The sequence below is a fragment of the Pogona vitticeps genome, chromosome 5, assembly GCF_051106095.1.
Source record: "Pogona vitticeps strain Pit_001003342236 chromosome 5, PviZW2.1, whole genome shotgun sequence".
Lineage (NCBI taxonomy): Eukaryota > Metazoa > Chordata > Lepidosauria > Squamata > Agamidae > Pogona > Pogona vitticeps.
The window spans coordinates 101,760,128-101,786,041 of NC_135787.1; the positions used below are offsets into that span (position 1 = coordinate 101,760,128).

Below are 25,914 nucleotides of genomic sequence, written 5' to 3' on the forward strand. Positions count from 1 at the left end.
CCCAGGATAGCATATAACAAAAAGGAAGATCAGTACATTTGGCAACCACCTGTTCCAATTTATATAACAACAGTATTGGAAGCATCATTACAGGACCGTTAAAGCACTATTGAGTGGCCCTGTCAAAAGCAACAGGTACAACCCAACCACAATTAAGTACTTTATTTCTTAGCAATATGACTATTAAGTAAATGGTATGAAGCTGGTTCTCTATATGAAAATCAGACCACAGCAAATGCAGGCAGGTCTTTGAGAAAAAATGGCTAGAATAGCTGTCCCACCCCAAATCCCATTTCAGAAATTGCCTGTGAACACAGCATAACTTAATGTAGGCCTTTGTATTTTTCAGATTTCTTTCCTCTATTGACTCAGATCTATCTTATCTCCTGGGAGCCTTGTTTGGCTGCCATGGAAACTGTAAGTAAAGCCGTTCATGTTGTACAGCCAGTTCCAAGTTTTGTGGGACTATGGGCAAGTTGGCTTTCTTGGGTCTTGCATGGGGTACCTCTCCCAGTAAGCATCAGAATCCCACCCAGATCTACCGGGCAGCAGGGGTGACCAACAAAACAGTGTACTGTAGTGTACAGTGTACAGTGTAGCCTAGACCTCCAAGCCCCTCAGTAGGTAATAATAGATATTTTAAGGAAATGAGATTGCAAGGGTCAGGTAGCAAAAATAAAAATAAAAATAAATAAATAATAAAATAAGGAGAATTCATCACCTGCAGTGCTTCGAATCTGGGACTTCCCTTAAACTACAATGCTTGGCAAGAGTGGCTGAAGAAGCTCTATCTCCCCCAACATGCTAGCTACTCTCGCCATTGCTTACCACCTCACATAAGGCCTGTGCCATCCTGCCTGCCCAGCCAAGAAAGAAATTACAAGGGCCAACAGGTTCGAATTGGTATAGGCAGTGGTGCCAAGCAATGGGACTCCAAGAAAAGTAATGAAGCACCACCTTTATTCTCCACAACAATATCCTTAGAATAGCTGTATCTCAAAGGCAAGATGACTGGGGGAAAAAAGATTTGCATTATTGTGGCCGCCAGCATACTGGCACTGTTGTTGTGAGATGTATCTAGACACTAGCATCCCAACATTTGCCCTGTGCTGATTCAGGCACTGGATGCATAATTCTTGGTCCCACATTCTTATAGATTATATATACTTTTATAGGGACTGTATGACTTCAGATTGTTAATACAGCCTTACAAAGTAGAAAGCTCCTTTGTACAAAACAGACGAACATGCAAACAGTATGTCTTGGGACATGGTTCTAGCTTTTCATGACACACTAGTTTTATATGTGCGAGAAAATTTTTTTCGTGGAAGCACTGATTTAGCATTCAGTAACATGAAGGAACTCATCAAACTGGTTTCTCACAATGGAACTGCTGGTTAGCTCAGTGGTTTAGCAAGCCAGAGGTTGGGAGTTCAATTCCCCACTGTGCCTCCTTGACAGGGCTATACTCAATGATCCATAAGATCCCTTCCACCTCTGCAGTTTTAAGATGATATGATGATGATTTCTGACCAAACTATAAGAGAAGCCAGTTTCATTAGAGCTGGTAAAATGCTACCCCTTCAGACATCCATTCCTTCAAAGGAGCCATGTTTTTACAAAAAAAAAATCACAAACTAAACCTGGGATTACCTAGCAAGGGAAGCTCATTGCAATTTGCAGAGCTGAAGAAAATCAAATGCCTTTCACCTGTTAAGAAAGCTTCTAACTGTGAAGATGAGAACTTGACACAGTCTGACTTTAAGTTTCAGTACAGATGGGGGGGGGGGAGCCAAACCTTGTTTGTTTCTGTTGCCTCACACAAATTAAGAGTGAGCACACTATATATCCTCTTTACCTACTGCAGCCAGAAGAGATCAGTAATGGCAAGCAAGCTGCTTTTCAGATTGCCTGTCAATACTGATACTATAATCAAAGAAAGGAGCCCTATTAAAATTCCAAGAAACCTCAGGATCTCTAAGAATAATGTCTGAGAGCACACCACTGACCTAGATAATCGTAATATAAGCAACATAATCCTCAGCGTTCTTGGTCTGCCTAAGCCAGAGGAGTCTTCTTATAAACTGACTCCCCACAATTACTCAAAGCCACCATAAATCAACTGAACCACAAAGCAGCCACAGGTCAGGTATAAAAAGCAATCGTTAAGCAGAAGTATTTGAGTCCTAAGAGTTTGGGAGGCATTTCTCTTGCCTCCAAGACGACCCGGACGGCTTGGGAAAGAATTTTCTGCTCCTGCCCTTCTTTTCTTTTGTTGAATCAGATCATTGCCTCTTGCAGTAAATCCAAATGTGCTGCTTGTAGAAAGCATGAGAAAAAAATAACAAGCCACATTTACTGTCCTAACTATTATGCCAGCCAACATTCTTCTCAACACATTTTGATAAAATTGCATGAAATATCATTTAAACCTTCACTTTGAAGTTATATAGGCAGCGTTCAGTCTACCCTAAATCCCAATACATATGCAAATCCTTTTGTTTATTAATAATCAACATTATACTCAAGCCTCAAAGCTCACCACTGATTGTACATGTGCATTATTATCTTTACACCTCATATACAACATTTATAGAGAAGAAGAAGAACTGGCAAGAACTCTATGAGGGAGGTTACTGTAGTAGATACTGTTCAATCCAAAGTTCTCTACAGAGCTTAATAGCAGGGCAAGATTTCAACATGAAATCAAAGATCAAAATTTCAGCCTTAACCCTACAGTTTCACAATAAAATTTGTGGGTGGCTAAATCTAGATCTAGAAATGGAAAACCATTCCAAAAGGGAAAATCACAATGTTTCCAAGATTTATCCAATGTAAACAAATTTAGCTCATCAAGTAGGATCCCACAGCTGTGACATAACTGCCCCCAAGAACATTACAGACCATGAATGAATACCCTAAAAAAATCAGTATTACCACCATTCCTAAAATATATTTTAATTAACAAAGCACTTTGAATAATCATACACTGGCCAAAATCTTGTTGATTAGTACAGTAAATTGCACTAGATACGGCCCATTTAATCAATGGGAATGTAGCAGTCACCTCTTCCATAAGTTCCATTGACAGGAATGGAGCTAATCTAAATGTGACTTGTGATAGAACAAGTCAGAGTAGGTCTGCTTGGATCAATGGAATTTATGGAAGAGTTGCCTCACCAAATCCTAATTGATTCAATGGGCCTACTCTAGTGTAGTTTACTTTGCTCAGCAACAGGATATCAGCCATTGACACTGACAGCCACTGCCATGAAACCTCTATCTTCTATCTTACTGGTGACATACAGTACATGAACTGTGAGCCAGGAAGTTTCTAGTTCTATCGCAGCTATGATCTTTCTAGGTTCCCTTAGACTAGCCACTGTTCTCTCAAGAGAACAATGTAGCCAATGTACAGTAATTTCTAAAAATATGACACATGTATGTAGCCCTGAAGGTTGCACCCCCCCTAGCTGTGCTTCCTACTCCCCAGTGTTTTTGTTTTGTTTTGATTCACTTTCCTTATTTTCTTTCTTTTTTTGAACTTTTTGATTTATCACATGATAGAAAACGTCATCCTCCATTTAAAGAATGATAGCTTGTTTTCAGAATGAGAACAATTTAAGAATAGGAAAAAATTAACCGGATCAGGCAGGGTGACTGCATAACAATAGCCTCATCTGAAAGAGCAACCCAAAGTATGGCTTACTCAAGATTTTCCCTTACTAAGGGTGAATATTCATGATCACAACCACCATAATTACTTAAATGATCATGAGAAAAATCTAATAGTATTTACAGTAACGTGGCCCTTGAAGAGTTATTTATTGGTGTTGTTATATGCTGTCAAGTTGACTCTGACTTATATGCAACCTTATGAATTAATAACCATCAAAATACACTAGCACTAGCAGTTCTATCCATGTTCTACATACTAAAGGCGGTGGCTTCCTTTATTGAATCAATCCTTCTCATGTTAGTGGAAACCCTTCCACCTCTCCATATTCTGTCCTACAAATAGCTTTTTGTCTAGAATGGATGAAATGGGAAGATGGTGCAGCATAGTAGATCATTTTATATCATTCTTCCTGGAAATTATTTTAATTATTATAGCAGGCTCAAAGGCAGCTATTTTCTTATCTCTTGAACTTTCCTCCTATTTGGATCCTCTTATCTGCTGAAAACATGAAGACTCTGGTGTGGTAGCCTTTCAAGGTTTTAAATATCTAACTGTGCAGCCTACAAAAAGTTTCAAGCCGTCAGGTTTACTGTGTACAACTGATTAAGCTTAAAGTTGGAATATAACTTACTATGTCCTATCAGTTTCTTTGGCTTTTCTTCAAGTCCACATCCCTAATAAAGATTAGTCCTGCATGACAAAGAGGGTGAGTTTTTATTATTTGACTACTCTATTTTAATTTAGTTTTGCTTTTGCCTTGTTTTGTTATAAGCTGTGGAACTGCAATCTGAAAATAACTTTTGTCTCCAGAAATGACTCCCACAGCTGAGTCAATTATGATTGCTGTCTTATTACAGACATTCTTTGAATTTCTCTTTAATCTTATTTGTCCTTATCCTGTAAACTTGAGCATACATACTGTTCTTGGCAGAAAGAAATGAATGGCAATTATGTCCCGGTGCCACCCACAGAAGAGAAGACTCCCTGGAAAAGACCCTGGTGTTGGGAAAGTGTGATGGCGAGAGGAAAGGGGGATGACAGAGGACGAGATGGCTGGACAGTGTCACTGAAGCGACCAACATGAATTTGAGCCAACTCCGGGAGGCAGTGGAAGACAGGAGGGCCTGATGTGCTCTGGTCCATGGGGCATGAAGAGTCGGACACGACTTAACGACTAAACAACAAAGCCACCCACAGACAACAACAAAAAATTTAAAGACCAGTGACCAGTGACTGTAACTGTCATTCCTGAACTTAAACTAATCCGAAATCAATTATTCTTTGCTCAGAAATGGTCATGTTTCTGCTTCTCCGTTTCCAAAAGAAAAGCTTGTATTCTATTCTAATGCCTGAAAGTAATACCTCGTGCCTGCCCAACATAGAGGAAGGAACCTGGGCTTCTATACCCCCTATAAGAAATGCTACAAGATGCAAACTTCAGGACCAGACTCTACTCCTGACACAACGGCAAAACAATGCCTGCCAATTAAAAGACAATGATAAACATCTATGACAGGGGTCTCCAAACTATGGCCCATGGGCCATATACAGCCTGCCGTGCACGTGTGCAGGAGGGCATGCGTGTGTACAGGCAGGCAGGTGGGAGTATGTGTGGGACTGCGGACATTTTGTTGTGGCCCTCACTCTAAAAAAGTTTGGAAACCCTGATCTAAGCATTTGGGGTATACGAACGATAAATTATTTTCTACTTCAGATTGCCTTATCATATCTCTTAAGAGATCTTTTGTCAAAACATCTCCAGAGTAACAAATCAATGCCAGATCCCCTTCCTATATGTACATTGGCCTTTTCAAGTAAAGATAGCGTAACAGGGGATTAATTGATCAGACAAAAGAATCCCATATCCAAGGGCAATGTAATCCTGGTCCCAAACCAAGTGGCTTTTGAAATATCACCATTATCAAATGGGACAGCTAAAGTTGGAGTAGTATAATGTGAATTATTTGTTGATTCAAGGTTATAACTTGAAATCCTAATGTTACCCAACTATTTTCTACAAACTATTTCCTGGCTGCATTCTCAAGGGGGGGGGGAATATGGTCTCCTAGGGGCCCCTGGCACATTTGAAGGGTCCGCAGACTAACAATTCTACACGCACCATCTTATAAGACTCATTATGAACCTTATATGGTTCTGATTCAGGCTATATTTATTTCATATAATGTTTATGGTTGTGCCAAAAAGAGAGAGTTAAGAACAGCTGCCAACTATGGTTCCACATCTAAAGATATTTGATTCACCAGGCTTAAGTCAACAATTATTTTGCAGCTAGGTGTTATTTAGGTAAATTTAGTGCAAGAATCAGATGGATTTTCAAAACACATCCTTCAGATCTGTTCTTTGACCATGAATCTTTAAAGAACATATTACTTTTATATAGTTGTAATTTTCAAAGAGGCAGCCACGTTAGTCTGCGGAAGCATCTCAGACAAAAAACAAAAATAGTATTTTAAAAAATCTAAGACAAAAATGTCTTGGCATCATAAAGACAGTTATATTTTAAAAGGTATCGCCTACTCTTGCATTGATATTTTCATATAAGCATTCATGGATTTATTTTGTTGCGGTTTTTGTCTTTGTTTAAAAACTAACAGACATCAATAATGATATTAGTGCACAACCCTTCCCAGCGTACTCATGGGGAAATGCTTGTTCGTCTTATCTCTGAAGAGACAATTTTGAATTCTAAAACCTCCAACCCTGACCATCAGATATTAAACCTGGGAGGGTAAGAAGGCACTGCTTTTATCCCCTCTGTAAATCAAGGTCGATATCCCTTCAACTGATACTCAAACCTCTGTAGCCTTCAATCTAATCATGTAAAGAAACAAAAAATAGGGGTGCCTATTTGATCCTTCAAGCAGACCAAGCCCTCCTAAATAGCTCTTATTCAGAGGATACAATGTGTACACTTCTGTAAACCACTTGGAAGCGTATATACTATAGTGGACTACATAGCAATCAGCACTTCCTGAAGTGATATCACTCTTTAAAATAGACTCTTACCCAACATCTCATCACCAATCAGTAGTATACCAGATGGACTGCCCTAGGAGGTCAAGTTATGGCAGGGTACTCTTCATCTACCTTCCAGTCTTGTGGTTACTATGCATCAACTGGACAAACAAACTTCAAAGATTTGGACTGCTTGTTGTCCTCTGACCAGCTAACCACACTGAGACATACTTTCCTGAGTCCAAGATATATAGAGGCACTTGTTTGTTACTTTCCAATAACCTCTATATTGCTAACTTTTTTTTTAATTTCAAGAAGCACAACGAAGGAGACAATCAAACAATCCTGATACTTTGGACAGTCAGCATTGCCTCTAGGGCATAACAATAAGGTTAACTTTTGGTACAGTATTTCATTTACAAGGCAGACTGGAAAGTTTGTCACTGACTATGCCACTTCCATGCATGAATGCAGGGGACATTTCTGTCAATCTATCCAGCACTAACCAATCATTCCCTCCCACCTCTAAATTCAAAGAGAGACCCGCCTCTCTACTGAGTGTTTATTTCCCTCTCTTTAGTCTGTTGCAAGCAGAGTTGTTTTGTTTGCTGTTGATCTCTTCACAATAGTAAGTAAATAAATATTTTTATTCTTTCTTGTACAAATGTCTCAGAATGAGTTATTGAGACTATGTGTGGACTATGTGGGGAATTCAAAACTATTCTCCTCTGGGGATTTCTGTAGTAAAAAGGAATTTCAACCAAAAATTCAAAACTCTGCAACAAACTTAAACCTAGGCAGCAATTATGTACCATTGGCTCAAGAGAATATTCTCAGTGGCATCTGAGAATATAAATTCTGGACTATCAACAAATGCTGAAATTTTCAGAATGGGGGAGTGGGGAGATTAGTTTGCTGTTTGACTAAAAAAAAGGCTACCAGAGGGCTTGTTGAGAAATCATGAGTTGCATAATTGATATTGATTATCATGCTACCTTGACATACAAGGCTAACTGCGTTGTAATAGACTGCCTAAAAACTTTACTCCCCATTTCCCTGGAATCTGTCACCATATCTGGTTCTCATTAGCCCATATAGCTTTCTGATTAGATGCAGACTAAATACCCTGTGGCTAATAGAAGTTACAGGATGATATAGGAGTCAACCAGACATGAAAATATATCACCCTGCCAGTTGCCAAAGGTATGGGTCTTGACTCACTTCTTACAGCACCCATTATATCTTGACTTAAGAACCCAGTTTCTTGAGCCCTTGTTTACTCATGCTGGAAACAATATTTTCCTAAATAAAATTACAGTATATTTATTCTGGGAGGAACATGATAATTACACAGCATTTAGGGTTGCTAAATATGGTAAATTTACAGACGAAGAACATTTCTATTCTCTTTGGTGCTAATACTTTTAAAACTATTTTAATCAATAGTTATTCAATTAATTATGTGTTGGAGCATTTTAACATGCTCAAAATATTTATAACCTCTTATGCACTGCTTAACTATTGTTTCATTATCTTTTCTCATTCTTTGTGTGTTTGATGTTCATGCAAAATAACTAGTTGGCTAATAAAGTGCAAGTGAACTATTATGAATTAGGCCAATCAAAAACTGTGGTACAACCACTTCTCTTAGAACAATCTCCAGCTTTTCTTGATCCACACAATCAAAGACTGTACTGTAATCTACAAGTCACAGACTTACCTTCTTAAACTTTTTGCTACATTCCACTAGCTGATATATATTTCTGATCTGATCTCTAGTGCATCTTCATATTTTGCATCCAACTTCAAGGTCAGTTATACTTCACTCCATATATATCAAAAATGTAGTGAAATATTGAGCATCACTTCATGTACATGGAAAATTTATGCAATGAATTTAGAGTTATTATAATATTTGGCCCTTTTTGGGTGTGAGGTTGCCACGCATATTGAACATTTCCGACTTGTGAGCTGTTGGCCTGAATCCTACTGCAGCTCACTGACAAGGTAGCGAAACAAATCTCAGTTGTATACATGGTCACAACTCCAACTGTACAACACACTTTGTCAATTAGTCAGAGCAAGTTACGCAATTTATTGAACAGCAGCAGGATTCTGGTGGTAGTTTACTTATCACCATTCCTCACTATCTCATCCATAGTTCACAATGCCAGGCATTAATAATTTTTAGGATTCAGTCTCAGTTGGATAATCAACAATAAATTATTTATTGTGATAGAAAAGGGTGAAAGCATTGAAAATAAATAAGTCAGACACATAGGAAAATGAATGTACCGCTATTTTTTCCTTTCTTTCCTTCTTTCTCCCTTTTGGGAGTCCCAGCTGCTAGAACCTCACCTAAATTGTGATCACCTGCAAAAATACTGGCCTGGAAGATTCATGGTCTCTAGGGCAGGCAGAGAGGTCCAGCCTAGCTGGTGTTGCCTCGTGTTTGTAATTATCTCCATACATACAGGCAGGAAAAATGGTCCATTTTTAACTGTCTTTCTATAGAAAGCAGTAATTACTAGCCATCTCACAGGAGGAAGCAGATGCCCTGCCTTTTAGACTGAACTTAAATCAAATAAATTCTTTTATTGAAGGATATATAAGTCAAACTATGAGGGATTATAAAACAAATCACCACAATCCAAATTTCAAGGCTTGTGAAGCTTGAGAGATTTTGTATTATTATTCTTATTAACTTGTTCTTTGCCGCACAGAGTAGTGCCTTATTACTAGATGGGCAGAATAGAAATCTAACTAAAATAAACAAACAAATAAAATTTTTAAAGAAACACCCAATTGCTGCAGCTGTCTTCCTAGTTATCTGCTGAGTGTCCAAGCACTCTGCATCTGTTACACAGAGTACAGCTCATATGTTCTTACACCAGTCATTTAAAGTAGGACGATATTCTTATCACTGTATTTCAAAAGCAGAACTAAGCCTTTTTGAATAATGGCTTGCTTAAGGGCAACTAAAAAAGTCACGGCTGTGGTCAAATCTGAATTAGGAACTTCCTGGTTCACCATTCACATATGTAGGGTAGAAATCAGAGACTTCATGGCAGTGCCAGTCAGAGCAAAGACTGAAACCCTGTTACTCAGCATAGCAGAATATGTCCAAAGAATCAGTGGGGATTTGGTGAGTCGATTAATGTTTCAAAGTATTTCTGATCTTCTTTAGTGCAGCAAAGTGGAACTAGAGTAGGCTTATTAGAACCAATGGTACACAGGAGTTGACTCAACAAATCTCCACTGATTCAATGGGCCTACTCTAGTACAACTGATTACACTAAGCAACAGGATTTTGGCCAGTGTTTTTTTGCTGAAGTTTCAGACCTGGGAGGGCCAATTGAAACACGGAATTGCTAGGTGACTTTGGTCAGTAATTTTAGCCCTGTTCAGGCCTTCAAAAAGGGTTATTTTGAAATAATAGGTAGGAAGAGAGTTCTAGCTCTGCCACCTGCCTGTCTCTGCCTTCCTGTGAAGAAAGACACTTTGAAGAGGAAGCAGCCTGCTATATGTGGAGCCTCTCCATATCATTATTCTCAATTACATGGAGAGACTCCAGATATAGCAGACATTTTTCTCTTCAGACAACCGCTTCCCTGTGGAGGCAATGAGAGAGGCATGACAGAATTTTCTCCCTGCTTTTTCAACAGTAATTATTTCTAGACTTGCTTTTTGCCCTAACGTACCTAACAGAATTCCTGTGTGGATGAAATGAGGAAAACAATGTACAAAGTTTTAAATAAATCAATACAACAAATGATTTTTATGTACAATTGTCAAAGTCAAATTTCCAGCAACTCTAGGCAAAGGAAATATTTTTAACCCCTTTGCCTGAGTCCTCAGAGAACCGTGGTAAGACTGAGAAGACACAGCTGAGCCAAATGGCCTAAATGATGGTATAAAAGTTACTTTATATGTTTACACACCACCTTCAAATCTCATAACCACTTCTACTACTGTTGCTTCTCTCTAGCACTGGAAGTTTGGCAGCTACAGAAGAAAATGTATTACTATAGAGACAGTGAATAATTCATTGTTACTCAAGTTTCAAAAAGTTGTATATAAGCCAACCAGTGTCATACATTCCCCAATGGTATGTATGGTATGAAAAAATTAAAAAACCATTTCTCCAAAACTATGAAGGTGCAAGTGTTATACAGAAACATCCAGATAACAGTATCATAAAAATTTATTACTCAACCCCGTTCTGTCTATTCTCAAGCTCTGTTAACAGAAAAATAAGCATCTCTGTCAAACAGTTCCAAAATGAATTTCAAGGTTCCACCTCAGATGAAATATGTCTAGAATTTCAAGGGAAGCAGAAATTGGTTCAATTCCAAAAATTACACCATCTGGGACCACAAAAAGCATGAATGCAATTGTCAGTTGATGACATGGATGGGAAAAGATCAAGCTACATGCAACAGTCTTGATCAGGGATGGGCAATTAATTTCTATAGGGGGCCACATGAAAAATTTGAACTGTGTTCAGGCGCCAAACCAACTTTACTTAAAAATAAAATGAAACAGTGATGTTATGATTGTTTTTATTTTAAACTTGTTAATCTTCACAAATACTGAAGAGTTTTTTTGCGGTATGTTAAAGATAAGCAACTGATCAACTTTAGACAAAAAGCTATAAATGGTTTTGATGTTCAAAACTGTCCGCGGGCCAGACAGGAGTGGCTTGTGGGCTGTATGTGGCCCTCTGGCCGCACTTTGCCCAGGTCTGGTCTTGATGAAAGTAGTGTTCACACCTCTTGAGGTTCACTGCAACAATGGCGGCAGCCGCAACAGCAAAAAAGAAAAAAAAACTCACTTTCCCATGCATCTGTGTGACCTATATGATATTTCAGATAAAAAAGGGCATGAAAAACAATGTACAGAACTTACAATGTGAATAGCTAAAAGTTGTGCAACTGAAAAATAAGAAGTGGGAGAAATCTCTTAATTTGGCAAAATGTGTACATACGGAAATGTGCGCATTAGACAAGCAGTGTAAATAAATGTGCATATTAGGGGGAAGTGGTAAAAAGTATATTAATTTAAATGCAGGAACAAAAAGTCCTGATGAAATACAAAAATGTAAAGAAAATACAGGGGTAGGGTGGGTTTCTCCTTACAAAAATTGATAAGATGTGAGTCGCCATATGCAATATTTCTTAAACTTAAACATGGATGTTTCTGTCAGAGTTTTCCACCTGAGGAATTTCACAGAAAACAAACAGTTATGCTGGAAGGAGCAAAAATTCTCAAGGGACTTCTAAATATCCTTCAGTTAATCCCCTGAGTTTTTTCCCCTTAGGTGTATTTTCTGTTTCGAGATAATAGCCTCTTTATTTTGAAGGAGCCTATTTTGACCAGAGCCCACATTACAAAATGTAAACAAGCAACTTAACAACTTTTATATTCCTTATCTTCCTGACAGGTAACAAACAAACAAACAAAAATATTGTAGCACCAGATCACACAAGCACGGGTAAAGCTTGGAAGAGTTACAGTATTTCTGTGGAGTATAATCCTGAGACTGCCCTTTTCCCTAGGAAGCTGGGCTGAGGGTGAAGGCCAGGTATGTTTGCATGGACATTTTGCTGAGGAGTTTTTTTCTGGGCTTTTTTTTGTCCCCACCACCACCACCACTGCATGGCCTCTAAAGCGTGTCCTGCTCTTTCCTCTGATTCTATCCCTGGCCATAATATGGTAAATAGGAAAGCCAATTTGATTTGCATACACTTGGGAGGCAGGAAAGTTTTAAGGGTCAGATCATACTTCCGCACTATTAAAGAGTAGGCCGGCTAGGTCGGGCTTGTCAGCCATGGAAGACAGCCCATTTAGGAGAAGGAAAACTCCGATTTCAAACCTCCACTGCCTTGTGACTGTATGCACTCATGGAAAAGGCTTCAGGAGTTAACCTGGAGGCAAAATCCGGAGCTGGAATCCCAAAGGCAGTTCATGTCGTTCTGCCAACTCCTGTGACGTTGCTGGAACCAGTTGTATTGGCTCTTGCCTTTCCATTGGACCATTTCAGCAATGTGGAGTGGGGGGATCTGCTGCTTGGGTAACAGCCTATCCTCCATATTACTTTACCTGGGCTTCATGCTCTGGAGAGGACACTCCTCGATTCAGAGCATGTTACCATAATCTCTCGAGACTGAAGAATGCCTCTGCACTAATCCTGAGACTCCCCTAATCAACATGACTGCTGGAGCTGCAAAAAATGCCGTTCCAAGCTCTTAGCAAAATGTTGGATGGCCATCTAGCCAGCATACTGGGATCAGTGTTGCAGTGAGGAAATGTTACTAATCTCCAAGAGCCTAATCCAGAATGACAGAGATCCCAAGAGTGGCAGCAGTTCATCTCTGTGAGCAAAGTATATTGAGACTTCCTGCTTTTTCAGGGATCCCTTTATTATGGGCCTGCAAACACCTACCACATTTTTCCGTTTATAAGATGACCCAATGTATAAGACAACCCCCCCTTTTCTAACCCCAAATTAGAAAATTTGATCGCTGTTTTCCCCTTCATTTTGTGACGCCACGGGGCTTAGCAAAAAGGAAGGGAAGGCTCCCTTTGGGTAACGCAGTGATGAAAGGGCTGCAATATTGCAGCCCTTTGATCCTGAAGCCCTTTCTTGGCTGCTTTACCCACTTCCTAAGCCCTGCAGGGCTTAGGAAGTGGGTAAAGCAGCCAGGAAAGGGCTTCAGGATCAAAGGGCTGAGATCGTGCAACCCTTTCATCGCTGCTTTACCCGAAGAGAGCCTTTCCTTCCTTTTTGCTAAGCCCCATGGCTTCACAAAAGGCAGGGAAAAATGATTGCCTTCCGTGTATAAAACGACCCTCAATTTTTTGTCTAATTATTTAGGAAAATGTGTTGTTTTATACACAGAAAAATACGGTAATTCTTTTGACCTGACAAGTATCTTTTTTTTCTCTAGTAAATAATAAACTGTAATTTCTATTATAGCAAGGCAGGCATTTTTTAACATTTATTAGACATCGATAAAACAATTCTAACCATGGTGATATCAAATTCATTTATAACATCTGATGGGCTCAATGCATTTTTTACTGTCTCTTGAGCCAGACAAATGTAACTGCTTGTCCTCTCTTGACTTCAAACGCATATGATGCAGACTCAGAATCTCACTAGACTGACTGAATTAGTACAATTGTTGAAGGAGCAAGATGCTTGATCCATTTAGTGGTCGGATGATTTATTTTGCCATCAGGATCACTGGATGCCTTTGTCTTCAATGACCCCTTTCTCATCATATAAATAGACCTTTTGTCTACTGTAAGCATCAGATGGACCATGTGATGCTGTTGTCTAGTTTACTGCTCTTACAACCACCCAGAAATAACAGCTTTCAGGAGTTCTGTCTCAGACATGAAGGTGAATATAAAGTTTAACACATACTCTCTCTATAACACACACACACACACACACACATACACACACAGAGAGAGAGAGAGAGAGAGAGAGAGAGAGAGAGAGAGAGAGAGAGAGAGAGAGAGAGAGAACAATTTTTTGTATTACAAAAGATTTCTATCTGGAATTGTTTATAAAGAGTACGTCTTTAGAATCATTTGCTCATGGCCAGTCATCCCTCTAAAATGAATGAAAGGATAAGTCCATCAAGAGTGATTCACCATAACTGTACACACAAAGGCTGCATACAGATACCTCTAAAACCTGTCTGCTGAAGAAAAACAACAGGAGACATCTATCACCTTCAGGCCTTGCTAATGAACACCAGAAATTATGATCAGCCAACAGAGGAAAGAGAAAGCTGAATGTAGCGACAGAGCTTTTTCCATGTTCCTATGACTGCAAAGCAAACCACTCAAGATACATTCTAGCGTGAGTTATTCTCTTCTGAATCACATTGATTTTTATAGGAAAGTGAAGCATATGCTTAAACTGAGAGTATGGAAAACTACTTTGTAAAAGGAATTAATCCACAATATTAATTCTGGTGTTTGATAAGCAACCTATTGCTGTCACCTATTGCTCTGCTGAAGAAATAATTTATTTCACTACTTGTGCTACTCATTCTTTTCTCGTACTCTCTGCTCTTCTTTTTGGAGGGCAAGGTATTATATCTTGATGTTTGTATGGCATACAAATCGAAAAATGCTTCTAAAATGACTTAAAAGACCACAATCCGGGGTCAAATCAGAGGAGAGGTTTTCATCCTTACTAACTCAATCTAAAATGTCTAGGAACTGCTGCACCCTACTTCTCTAGATGAAGAAAATACCAAAAGTACATATAGGATTAGAGCTCTTTTCATGAAAACTGCAGATGTAAATTTTGCTGAGGGATCAGAATACACATATCTTCATTGCATATGAATTAAATATATTACAAACAAACATAGCACAGGAGCACAACTGCACCATCTGCAGAAGAGCAAAATATGAAACTGGAGCAGCCCCTTGGTAATTGTGATGAAATGCCCACACACGAAAGAGAGATTAACTTGCTGCACTTCAAAATTCATGCACAGAGAAATGTCTAGTTAGCCCTGAGGACATGTTGAATAGAGAAAGAGGGCCTGGTGGCGTTCCAGTGCCATTAGTTGCTAACTGTGGTTGCTGTTCCTCCACCCATATCTTCTGACTCATTCTACCATCCTACCACAACTGAGTCAAGCTGCATTGGTCCCCAGAACCTTCCAACACTCACAGTGTACCCCCATCAACACCCTGAAGTTTGGCAGTGTGCAATGCCGGAAGGAAACAAGCCATTTCTTTTTTGAAAGAAACTATGCTGGCTCTAAGGCAGCAAAACACAGCAGTATATCCTTGCAACACAATGCACAGTCATTGGAAACAAGCAGAAGTCTATTCCCCGGAGTTCTATTCAGCTCGAAAACTAAATGTTTTCTTTTAAATTAAAGTTGTTGTATATTTTTGCAGCAAACTCCATTGTGTTGGTGGCAGGGGTTATGAAAACTGTGTCTGTGTGTGGTTTCCATATTCACACTCTATAGTCATGTGGAAGGTAAAAGTGGAAAGACATTTGATCTACAAATCTTACAGCACAGAGACTTCTGCGCTTTAACCTGCAGCGCCACCCTTTTCCATAACTACAATGGTGCCTCGCTTGCCAACGATAATCCGTTCTGTTCAAATCGCTGTTAAGCGAAATCGTTGTCAAGCAAAATTAAAAGACCCATTGAAATGCACTGAAAACCGGTCAATGCATTCCAATGGGTGAAATACCTCATAGTGCAGTGAAGATTCTCCATAGGGTGGCCATTTTCTGATGCCTGTAAAAAACTCATCGTAAAGCAGATTCATCGTGGAACGGGGTAATCGTCAAGTGGGGCACCACCGTACAGTAGTGCCTCACTTAATGATGTTAATTCATTCCAGCAAAATCGCTGTAGAGCGAAAACATCGTCAAACGAAATGAAAAAACCCAGTGCGTTCCAATGGGCTGAATACCTGCTCGTCCAGCAAAGATCCTCCATAGGGCGACCATTTTCGATGCCTGTAAAGTGAGGAATCCGTCCTGGAAAACAGCGGGGGGGGCATTTTCTTCAGCCGGCGGCCATTTTGAAACCCGACAATCAGCTGTTTGCTGATTGTTGTAAAGCAAAAATCGGTTCCCGAAGCAAGGAACCGATCATTGTTAAACGAGAAAACCCCATTTAAACCATTGTTTTGCGATCGCAAAAGCGATAGCAAAAACCTAATTGTATAGCGATTTCCTTGTTAAGCGAGGCAATCGTTAAGCGAGGCACGACTGTATATGCTATCATCAGAGGAGAGGGAACATGGGGAAATGTTGCTATCTAGTGAGGATCTTGCTTTTATTTTCACTACTAATTCCAAGACAGAATATCAGAGATTAAAATGGAGCATATGGACGGAAGGGATTTTAAAAATTTTGGGGAGGGGACACAACTTTCTAACTCTCTTCTGATCATATTTGGTGAAAATATATTGTGACAAGGGAAATAAAAACAAATCAGTTTATCTCGAAGGCAAGTAATTTATTAAAACATGCATGCCCACAGAGTGGATGACAAAGCACAGCACAAGGAACACAGAGATGGAGAAACCCTTTCAATTAATAATGCTGATATTCTATTGCCAACTTCTATTTCCTCACATTGCGCTAAACTTGGATCAATTCTTGTCCCTGCTGTTAGTTAGAGATGGAAGAGGTTACTAGAGTGTAAGTTTTAATACAACTCATGTTGAAGCCAAACATCCATGTCCTAACTGCAGTGCTATGGTTGATACAAGACACTGTGCCTGGATTGTGTTAGACTTGCATACCTAAGAAGCTCACTAGACGATCTTTGGTCAGTCTCATCTAGTTTAACCTGTCACATAGGTATTGTGAGAATAAAATTAGATTTGCTGTGGCTGAATGGAGATTTGAACCCAAGCCCCTAATGCCCAACACTCTAATTCATAGGTAAATCTATTAAAAATAGCTTGTAGATTATGAAATTGTTGTTATAATCCTTACCCTTAACAGCAATAGGAACTATATCTTCAGATAGGATGAAGAGGGGACTGCCAGATCTACTGGCCAACATGTTCTTACCCAACTCAGGGCTTCAACATATCAACTGGGGCTGAAGCAAACTTGGTTGGGAATGCAGCCCTTCATCTAGGGGTTTCTGAGTCAGGACCTCTAACTTTCATACTTCCAAAACTTCTACTCCCACGAAACTGCCCCCTTCATACCAACAACTGACATCCACACCTCTGACCCTCAATATGGGCAATGAACCCGGAAGGAGGAAGCATACAGTACCTGGCACCAAGCCAAAGAGCTAGTCCTTTAAAGCACCGGTCCCCAACTTTTTTGGTTGGGGCCATGGACCTGTTGGGAGGAGCGAGCTCATGTGGGGGGCACCCCTGTGCTCACACAGGGGTGTGTCATGCCTGCGGGGAGCGTGTTGCGCCCGCACGCATGAACACAAGCCTGACACGCCCCCCATGCCAGCGCGACACATCCCCGTGAGCGCGACACACCAAGATGTAGATAGTTCCTGCTAATTGGGGACTTCTGAAGTATATCCATTAATAATATTTAAAGTAGACATGATACTAATGGCAATGTGTGTTGGACTCCATTTTAGCCATTTATGATATTTTTTGAAAAGGAACTTTGCACACAGGGAGAGATGTTCTTTTTAAAGAACATATTTTCTTTCTCTTTGAGGAATCAAAGTCTTTGAAGACTTTAAAGCAGGGGTCGTCAACCCCCCCCATTCCGTGTGCTTGCGTGGGGGTCCAGTTCTGGCAAGCCCACGGACCGGCACCTAAACACTAAAGAACTACATGTTGTACACAGTCACATATTGCAACTAATGCAGTATAAAGTTCTTTACCAACTTCTAATTGTGTGTGTACGTGCTTGATGAGAGCACAGAGAATATTCTATGTTAAAAAGATGGTCCATACTTATCTGCTACACATCAGGGAGTTATGTAAAGCAGGGGTCCCCAACACGTGGGCTTCCCAGGGCTGGCTGCGGAGATGGATCTCTGCCCCCACACGTATGCACGGTGGGTGTGTCACGCTCGCAAGGGCGTTGCGCTTACAAGCGCAGGGGTTCCCCCCTGCACACGGAGCCCGCACCCCCAACTGGTCCACGGTTCCATAAAGGTTGGGGACCACTGATGTAAAGCGTGTCTGAAGATGTGGACGATTCTGGATGGAAAGTCATAAAGTACTACCTAATCTAATGCATGCTTATTCACTTACTTAAATTTACTTCTGGAAACACACAGCTTAGTCTGTAACATACACACACACACACACACACACAGAGCGAGAGAGCCATGTGGCATTCACACCTCAACATCTAACAGATTTATTATGTCATATGTTGATGACAGCCCATTTCACCAGATGTGTTTTTTTCTAAATTGGACTCCAGTCCACATAGGTTTATGTTACAATAAATTCATTAATTTTTAAGGTGTCGCAAGACTTTCTGTCTAAACTATATAGATGTCCATAGTACATACATAAAATATTGCAATAGTCTTATTTCGCTATAATGTAAAAAAAAAAATAGAGAAACATTTTCTTTATATCCAATAATTTAAAAATTAAGAGCAGAAGTTAAACAATTTTAGGCTTCATATATTTAAATAATTTTAACTCTCCTACTTAAATTAATGGAATGTAGAAGCTCTTAAACTTCCTGAACAGCTCAGTGACTTAGGCTTCTGGCTGTGGAACCAGAGGTTGGAAGTTCAGTTCTCTGCTGTGCCTCCTTGACAGGGGCTACACCTGATGATCCATGATGATCCATAGGGTCCCTTCCAGCTCTGCAGTTCTAAGATGACTACTATTATTATTATTATTATTATTATTATTATTATTATTATTATTATTATTATTATTATTATTATTATTATTATTATTATTATTATTATTATTATTATTATTATTATTATTATTATTATTATCATCATCATCATCATCATCATCATCATCATCATCATCATCATCATCATCACCACCACCAACAACAACAACAACAACAACAACAACGACAACGACAACACCGACAACGACAACTCAGGCTGGGTCAGGCCCTAGTTGCCTACATTTCAGTCTCAGTAGTCTTGTAGGGAATGTGAATTAATTTTTTTGTTTGTTTGCTTGTTTGTTTAAAAGTAATTAAAAGAAATAAAAACATCATTTAGCTGAAACCTGAATTAAAATAATATAAACCTTCCCCACCTTAAAACCCTAAAAATCAGCAAAAAACATTAACATTACAAAGGATACCAATTTCTCTGGGTTAGAAAAAAAATAATGTTAGGGCTTTTTAAAAGTTTGTTTTAGGAATCTGAAATTTTGTACACATACTATAGTAATTTTTAACCTTTTACATGCTTTCAGTAATAACGTGGAAGCTTGCTATGTAAGGCCACTGAAACTGGGTACCTTATACATTATCAAAAATATTTTATACAAATTAAAATTGTAATCCTGAATGAAAGAAAGAAGAAAGTCCTACTTGATTCAAGATGGCATAAGATTGTACTGCAAAAGTTTATAGTCTTCATTATAAACCAATACAACATTACTACAGTGAACTTTAAAAATTATGAATGGAAGAACATGCAAACCAATTAGCAAGGTATTCACTATATAATTAACTGTTATTAAAATTTTAAATGAATGTGACTTCTAGGTCGTAAAGATGACTGGAAAAGTTTCTGTTTTAGAATTGTTAAAAAGTCAAACAATTAATATTGTATATGAACTGTTTCGGCCAAATCACACACTATGAAATTTTCCCTCACATCTGATCCTATGTATGTTTACCCCAAAGTAAGCTCCATTGTTTTTATTGGGAGAGTCTGCATTTTTATGGGGCCAGGAATGCATTTAATAACTAACCTAGAAGCATCGTATTTATCCTTATATGTGGGAGTTATTACCTTATCGTGTTTACTTAACATTTCCAGTAATAGTTTCACATACAGTACATTACATGGTTCTCTGTTAAGGTGAAGAGGTAGTTAAGCTAACATTTCATTTTTTTCCCTTAAAAGTACAATCCTTGCTAGATGGAGTGTTCTAATGCACATAAGTCTGAAAGTGCTTTAGTCAAAAACTTAATAATTAAGATGTACCTGCTTGATAGAACTATGGATCATTGTTCAATAATTTGAAATTATCCTTCTTCATCTTCCTTAATATCTTTTTAGGCCTACCGTACAAAGTGGATATATCCAAATCAGCAAATCTATATTTGTTATTCTCTGTTTTCTTATTTTAAAAAATGCCAGATCAAATAATATATTTCCCTGCTCGACTTTTAAACAGTAGGAAATCAAACTGATATGGTACTTTCATTTTCAATGCTTCAAAGTTACATGCAGTTTCCTCTTCCTTCTTTGATAATTTTATCATTTCAAATGCCTCTTGGTGATAAGAGGAACCGGTTGAATTCTTTTAAGTTTCACATTAAAGAGAACCGGGAAGACCAATCAATAGACATTGCGAATTCAGACCTATGAGATACAGAAATGTTTAACTTCGACTATATCACATTCTACATTTTTAATCTTTGCATTCTTCTTCGTTCTCCCCAGTGACAGGAGACTTTGTTTGCCAATTATAACATAAATATAAAATGTAATTTTATAGCTGGCCTACCCAATTTTTCATTTTTAGGGTAACTTCACTGATGGTAACATGTGATTTGTTTCAAGGGATTTAATTTACTCACGCTGAAATATTACATGAGCAAAACATCAGCATATTCATACATTTTCTCCTTCCATAAAATCTATGTCCTGATCTACCCACATTTATTAATTTTGTTTCATCAAAAACAGTAAACATCACTGATTAAATCTATTGCAGGAAAGCTTCCTTAGAAATAATGCCTTATTTAAATCTGTCATTTCAGAAACATCAGAGGAAAAAAAAAATCCTCTCCTGGAAGAAACCCAGTTTAACTGAGCCTAGCACTTCTTCACAACAATTGTATTGAAATGTAAAATGTTAAATTGGGGTGGGGGTGGGGGGGAAGAGAGAAAACTTCCTATTCAGAAATTGGCTTCCTAGTACTGTAAGAAAAAAAAATCTACTTATATATCCAGTTAATGCTATAAGTTCAGCTAATTTAAGTCAGGCCCTCTGGGAACTGTGATTCTTTTTTCCTGAATGGATTCCTGATGAGGTAATGGCATTCAAAAGAGACCGGAAGGCTACATACGACCTGCTTCTAGGTTGGCCTTGGTTTGAATATCCATAATTACATCTAACTAGGTCAGCAAGGTAATTCAACTACTTTCCTTCTAGAAGTGCAAACTTCACAATAACCCAGGACATTAATATTTCTATAATTTCGCATCTGGAAACACTGAAATGAAAGGATTTGGATTTGGCAAACTATGTCATACAATGACTGGTGAGTACTCCCCATTCCAGCTTTTTATTGGGGGGCCAACCAGGGAATTGCAGGATAATAGCCAGTGTCCACCCTAGGCAATATCCTGCTGACAGACTGGGCCTTCTCTGTTTCCCTTATTTGCCTTTTTCAGACATCATCCACAAATAAAACTTTCTATTTCTAATTACTAAGAGAAGTTCTGCCTTCCGCTGGTCTTGAAACAACAGATTCTGTATTGAGCAATGACATACATATTTAAACTAATCCTGGGCCAATTACAGCCAAAGATCCCTAGAGCCCATCGTTAAAACTGGTTGGACTTTTTCAAAAACTGGGAGCATATTACTTCAAGTGTCAAAATATTTGCTGGGAAGATGAATGAGGCAGAAAGAAAGAATGCTTCTACACAAATTGGTAAAAATGGCCAAAATCAGTATGACAATTAAGATTGACAAGCCAGTATGCATCAATGTATAAAATGAAACAGATTACACTTGCAGTAAGTAGCTAGAATTTCCCTCAAGAATACTCATATAAAAATATAGTTTAAACATCAAACCTATTAAAATTTGGGTAAGCATTCAGAAACATGCCACACCATGCACTATGAATGAGATTTATGCAGCAAAAGTGTCAGTGACCCAGTGAAAAAGTTATGCATCAGCAGCAAGACTTTTAAACAATTAAAGGGCAACTTAAAATCACCATACAAAACCCTTAATTCAAAAGCATGTTCTGTGAACTTAAAGACAACCACATCCTTGAAAGATCAATAATGGATTATGAAATGTATTTCTTACCTCTCATGAAGGACAAGAATTGCATTGACTGGTACCAGAAAAATCTAAATCTGCAGCTGGACCCTGTAAGAAACACACAAGCACATCAGTTTAAAATTAACTCTGCCCTGTCAATAAATTAGAAAATGTAAACATGTAAAAAGACAAAATGTAATGTATCATTCACATAGCTTTACAAAACAAAAACAAAAAGATTAACATTTTAAAAACAAAAAATCATCCAGTAAACAGACCTGAAAATGTTTCCTTATCTATTTCTCAATTGTACAATTAGTTGCAATATATACTTATATAAATCTTACTTAACTACAATTCAGTCTATACCGACTCCAGAAAATAACTTTCCCACAGTGGCCTTATTTGCAGCTAACAAAGCTTCAGTACCAGCAACATTTTACTATCGATATTGCAAATGGGGGTTAGTTTAGAAAGGGAGGGGGTGTGTGCGTGTGGGTGTAGGGGTGGGCAAGGATCTGCACATTGTACAATTATGACATATTAAAAGTTGCAGAGAAAATATAGTGGAGGAAAAAGTAGCCACTTCTCAAAACCATTAGAAATCTTACATTTACAGGATTCATTACAGTTTATGTCAAATAACAGCAATACCAGTGCTGAGGAAAAGCAAGCACCGTATTCTTTGCCCTTGCTAACTTACCTTGCATATCAAAAACAGGCTAGTGAAACTAAAGCTGTTTAGAAATCTCAAATCTTTTGTCCACTGTAGCCTCGCTTCGTTTCTCCTTTTTTCCGTTTTGCTGCCATCTGCTGGCAAGCAGTATCTTCGACACTCCATTATTTTAGCGCATAAAATTGGATTACACAACGCTCCTCCAGTACTAATATGGGTGTCGTCTGTTCCGCCGCCGCGTCCCCCCCCCGTCCATATTTTCCTGGCCAACCAATCAGACACTATTACAGTTCCAGGTCATATATTTTCAAATACAGCAGAATGGATACAGAGGTCAACATATGACTTCTCCTGGCTCTGCTTCAGCAGCTGCTCTGTGTGGAAAAGCAGCATTTGTAAAATGCATTAGGCTTCTTCATTTCCAATTCAGAGTGCTAGGATTTTCAACCGATGAGGCGTTAGTTGAGGCTGCCTTCTGAGGTTTCCATACATATCACAGACAGATTCATAAGAGTCGCTGGGACTTGGGGAGAGAAAGTAAGTCTGGGGACAGACAACAGATAACTGTTTTAAGGCATCAGAAGGTGCTTGTAAGCAGAATTGCTGGTTATGATGGAGATTCTGGTTGCCTCCAGGTAACAGGCGTTGCAAGTTTTACACAGTAACATGCAAAACCTCAGTGGAGACATTGTAAATCTATGGTGGGAAGCAATGACTTTCAAATCACATCTGACTCTCTTGAAACTATTTTGCCTGTCTCCCCTAAAAGTCACGGGGTAAGAAAGAATGGGAAAATCATGGTTTTGCAGTTGTTTCATCACAAGGGTATGAATACAGGTTTGTGCTGGCATGTTTCTCACCTATTTATCTCGTATGAACAGTTAAGTAGCATGTTCCAATGTTCAAAATGCACTATCTTTCCCTCTCGTGATCTTTAAACAGCCTTGCAAGGAAGGCCCATGCGATTCCCATGTTGCAGGGTGATCCCCTGCACAGGACGAGGAGTTACTGCCGAAATAAGGGGTTGCGAATGTTGCCTTGCCAGCAAAGATAAGACTGAAACCAAACCCTGCATAATTCATAGGTCAGGGCCAAACTTTACAGATAATCCAACATCAGAGCAGAAATCAGCATTTAAGGAACAGGCAATATTTTGTGTCTTAAGAAAATGAGACTTCCAATGAAAGAATGTACTGAAAACTAATCATAAAATAAAGCAAACTAATTTGCAAATTGTGAGAAGGTGATAAAAGCTCCTGCCACACATATCCATGTTTCTGCAGTTGAGAAATTTCCTCCTAGTGGCTGGTATCTCTCATGTATATTTGGACACTCAGTCACTCCCAGCCAAGACTACCATGCCCTTGGGCCTCTCTTCTCTGCCCTCCACCTCACTTTCTTTTCTCTTCCCTTCATATTTGCACTGCTCTACTTTCTAATTTTTCTTTCTTTCTTGAGTTTCAGTTTTCACTTTTTGCACTGCGGTGCAAAAGTGATAACATTGAAAACAATTAGAAAGGAGAAAGCAGGGCATCCCAAGAAAACTAAACAGGAGTGACCCTAAGGCATGGAGAGATAGAGAAGAGCCAACAGAAACATGCCTATAAATAAGAAAGCACCATCAGATGACCCACAGTGACCAAGCGCACAAATCAGCACATTACAATCCTTAACTGGGGCCCACGTGAGCAGATGGTGCAGTGGAACAAAGCAGAAAAAAACAAGGTAAATTCTGTTGGTCCTGCTTTGACCCTGTTAGTCCTAGTTTCACCCTTACATTGTGTAGCTATCAGGATGCAGTACAAGCATCACGGGTGCATGGTAAAATGAATACTATATGCTTGTTGTGGATGGGACTTTAAGGTATACTTGGATCTTCAGTTCTCATCTTCAAACAGAGTTGTTGTAATGCTGTGGGATTGTGTCCGCTGTGGGATGGTGGCCTGTTGAGCTTGTTCACCAAAACATGTACATGTATAGTTCTGCTTATCACTTGCCAGAGCTACCATATATATAAAGGCATGATCATGTAAGGTTCCATTCATTACTTCTCTCGGCTACGTATATTAGGCACAGTCCCCAAGGCCAGATTTCTCCTGCTTTCCTCACACACATTCAATCACTTTAGCAGTAGCCACGATGATTATGTCATCAACATTCTCAGAGTTCATGATTGTATTGGAGTTAATCATATTGTTGTCACTTTAGAATTCACTTTCTTTGTATTTGCACTCATCTTCAACTGGACTACCGTTCCCACCATGTATAACTGGCTAAATGTTTCATTCCATGTATGTGAGGAACTAGATGGTGATCCACAAAAACTCACAGTGAAATAATTTGGTCAGATTTTAAGGTACTAGAATTTGTTTTGTTTTGTTTTGATTAGGCATGCCAAAAGAAAGAAGCTCAAGCGGTTCTCTGAGCGCATCTCTTTGAGAGTCTCCAGAGCAATTCACAGCCATCCTTAGACTGCTGCCTCTTTTACTGTACTTTTACCTTTCTACCTCCCTTCCTACAAGGTCTCACCTCGGACAAACTTCTCAGAATTCAAATGATTATCAGAGTATAAAACTAGCCCAAGGTATTTTGTTACTTCAGGCAGGCAGTGTCAAAACACACATGTTCTGCTGAGGGCATTTTTAAAAGACTGCCTGTGGCATTCAGCCTGCCATTTGACTGCTTCTCCTGCCCCAGACATCCTGCACTTGGGAGCAGGCTGTCTTGCCCTGCATCGTAGCACCAATGTCAGCAATCCCCCTCCTCTTTCCAGTTTCAGAGTTTTGAAGATATCTACATGTCTCCAACCTCTATGCTATACACAGTCTAAAAACTTGTGTAGTGTACAGTTTTTCCACAAGCCCTTGTATTTGTGAACTGAGTGACTCTAGTGGGGAAAATGTGTTTGATGTGCTGT

At 39.0% G+C, this 25,914-nt stretch overlaps 1 long non-coding RNA gene across 5 annotated transcripts in view; it reads right to left on the bottom strand.

Annotated features, from left to right (window-relative positions):
* The window catches only part of LOC144589476 (uncharacterized), a 57,007-nt gene extending 31,320 nt beyond the window's left edge, over positions 1 to 25,687 (bottom strand). For 2 of the 5 annotated variants that reach the window (XR_013545612.1, XR_013545609.1), the window contains exons 1-2: positions 23,025 to 25,687; positions 22,367 to 22,429 (exon numbers count right to left, since the gene is read on the bottom strand). This is a non-coding gene — a long non-coding RNA (uncharacterized LOC144589476). Of the gene's footprint in view, positions 1 to 11,203; positions 11,511 to 11,689; positions 11,872 to 22,366; positions 22,430 to 22,668 lie in introns of those variants that run through there. The other 3 variants (XR_013545610.1, XR_013545608.1, XR_013545611.1) reach the window with 3 other exon arrangements.
* Positions 25,688 to 25,914: the final 227 nt, after the last annotated feature.